We start from the raw sequence: 3,312 nt of genomic DNA, 5'->3' as shown, positions 1-3,312 counted from the left end.
ATTAAGAGAAAAAAAGACTGAATTCTCTCTTTCCCATATTCAACCAGATACTTTCAGACCACAGAGTTTATTAATATTCAGTTATATGTCTAAGGTTGAGTGGATAAAAATAGCCAAGCTATTTATTTAGAATCAGGCTTCGGTAAGCACTTTCCCTACCACCGCAAGTGTAGTCATCCATCTGAGGAGAGAGGACTTTTTCTCCTAGTGATCATCATGCGGGATGGTGGTCACCATCTTCACTAATTTATTTTGTTTTCTGAAAACTGTATCCTTTTGGGCTCTGCCTGTCAGCATCTTTCTCTGTTTCTCTTTTTATTATATATACTTTCATCTCCACCCCACAAAATATTAGAACAGGTAAATATCTGTTAAACATCTTTTTTTTTTAATCTGTTAAGAGAAATATTCTCCTCCAGTAAAAGAGGTAAAATTTCCTGGTAGTCCACATGTGGTTATGATCTGTCCACTATAGAGCCTGATGTTGCCCTTTAAATTTAAACTTAAAAAAAAGTAAAATAAATAAAGCAATTCAGTCCCTCAATTGCACTAGCCACATTTCAAGGGCTTCATAGTTTTCTGTGGCTACTGACTGCCATATTGGACAGCACAGAACGTTTCCATGTTTTCAAAAAGTTCTATTGGAGGCCACTGCTGCAAAGGCTTAATTGTTTGAAGATGCCATCAAGAAAATCCTTTCAAATTCTAGTTGGCTGTAACTATTATTTTTATGCGAGTTTAGGAATTCTAATTGGGTATAACTAACAGGATTTTGTTGCTGTTTTGTTTTGCCAAGAGCTGATATTTTTCAATCTGTGAAAAACTCTTGGATAGACAACTAGAAAATAATAATCCAAAAGTTAGATAATCCTGGGTATTGTTGAGATGTCACCATTGCCAGCTCTCTGGCCTCCCTTAATTTCTGAGTGCAGATTCTTTCCTGTAAAATGGAAGTGATTACTATTGTCCGCTCTGCTTTTTTTAATCATCAACAGGCAGGGATTGTGTCACATTTATCTATACCCAAGAGTTTGGATCAGTGACTGGTACAATAAGCGCTCACTGAGCTAAACAAGGAGATAATTTACATAGATACCTTTTGTAACTTCAGTTTGTTCTTTACTGAGTCAGTTTATAACTAGGTGGAGAAATGTATTTACCAAAATTTGAGGGAAAGGTGCCCTTGGCAATATGAAACCTGGGCAGAAGAAAAGATGTCTGAAGAGGATTTTTAGAAAGTTTTAAAGAGATTACAACAGAGATCTAGTGAATTCTTGAAAGCTTTCTGAGTCAGAATGATGTGGCTTACATGTCTTGGTTGCACCTGGTTTCAAAGCAAGAGTAACCAGCCCACTTTTTGTATGGGTTATAATCGTGAGAGATTATAAATAGATCATGTAAATTAATTTTCCTTAGGACCCTTTAATCATAACCTTCTTCTCTTTTACCCTTTGTTCCCTATAACTCCCACCACTTCAAGTCTGTATTAAAGTCTGTATTGCAGCTGTAGTTTTGGAAGAGCTCAGAGAGAGTTCAATAATATCATAATTCCCTACTCTGGAGAACCAGCTTTCCTGATAGGTATTATATACAAAGCCACACCTTTTTATAAGCACTCACAGAGCAAAGTGCTGCAGACAACGGATCAACACACATCATGTGAGTCAGAGTTTTGTGAAGCAGCTTCTAAACTAACAGGGAGTCTAAACAGCCAGCCAGATGCATGTGCAGTGGAATTCAAGCTGAGGGAACACAGAAGTCAAGCTGTGTTGGCAATTGGGTTACTCTGGGAAGACTTTCTGGAAAGAAGGACTGAATGTTCAAAACAGACTAGCATGCTGACAGATTGAGAATGGGTTTGAATATCTTTGTAGCCAAAAGACTATGAGGATTATATTGTTCTTGCTCTTTTCTGTAAAGCCAGAGTCCAGATGTACTGAGCTCCATGGGTGAGCTGGCCAAACACCTGGCCCCTTCTCAACTCTATTTTTACTTCACAGAAGGATGGAAATCTGCTCCCTGCATTCCCTCAGCACAGAGGATCCTGGCTCATTGTGTTGCCGTTCATTGTATACTGCCTTTACTTAGGGGATTTCACATATATTCAACATTCTTAGGTCATAGATGGTGGGCCTATCTTCATTTGCATGTTTTACAAGAGTTTGATCTGTGATTCAACATCCCGTGGGATAGAACTGAAGGAGTAAATGGCTGGTTATTTCTTTTCCAAGTCTGGCTTCTACATTTATCTTATTTTTTAGTTTAATGGGAGTTCTGTAAATGTGGAGAGGTCCTGGGAGGTCTTCTCGTCTTGTCTGATATTACTTTTATTTGTTATTGATGATATTCTCAAATTACACTCTAAAGAATGTAGAAAATATGCTCTCCAAATGTTGATTTGATGCAGATCCAATTCTGTAAATTCAATTTCAGTAACAAATTACTATTATTCCAAATTCCTTTCCTGTCACTTTCTTTTTTTCTTTTGGAGATAGTGATTCCAGATCTGATTCCCTAAAGCTGTCAGAATCTCTTTCACAGATAACTGACAGTATTTCAAGCCTCTGCACTTCTATGCCAGAATATTATATTTTCTTTGGCTCTTTAAGATGCATAGAAGTCTGGGTTCCTTTGGCCTAATGGTGGCCGTGGTCACATAAGTGATTAGTCAGTCCCAAATTCTAAGCATTGCCTCAATTCTCTTTTTCCAAAATTCACACAACCACAGCTCATCTTGGGAAGCTATGTGGTCCAGGCAAAGGACACTGGAGGACAAGAAGTTCAGAGGCCTGCGTTTGAGTTGCCAGCAACTAGCAGGTATGTTTAACAAGTAACTTTACTTTTGCTTTCCTCAACTGCAAATGGTGGACCTGGACTAGGTGATCAAAAAAGCTCAACCAGCTCTGACACTGCTTACTTAAATCTGTGAAGCCTGAAAAGCACAGAGGCAAATAATACTAGGGAAGCATAAGGCAACTGTGTCTCCTCAAATGTAGTAAGATTTTTAGCAATGGACTTTAGACTTCTTTTACTTGAGGAAGTAAAATATAGCATTCAAAGAACTCCTTTTTTTTTGCCTGACCAGGCAGTGACACAGTGGATAGAGCATCTGCCTGGGATGCAGAGGACCCAGGTTTGAAACCCCAAGGTGCTGGCTTGAGCGCAGGGTTGCTGGCATGAGTGTGGGATCATAAACATGACCTGATGGTTGCTGGCTTGAAAGCCTAAGGTCGCTGGCTTGAGCCCAAGGTCGCTAGCTTGAGCAAGAGGTCACTTGCTCTGCTGTAGCTCCCTGATCAAGGCACATATGAG

Source organism: Saccopteryx bilineata, chromosome 8, assembly GCF_036850765.1.
Source record: "Saccopteryx bilineata isolate mSacBil1 chromosome 8, mSacBil1_pri_phased_curated, whole genome shotgun sequence".
NCBI classification, from domain to species: domain Eukaryota; kingdom Metazoa; phylum Chordata; class Mammalia; order Chiroptera; family Emballonuridae; genus Saccopteryx; species Saccopteryx bilineata.
The sequence above is the reverse complement of the archived record's forward strand: the minus strand, read 5'-3'. Positions refer to the sequence as shown.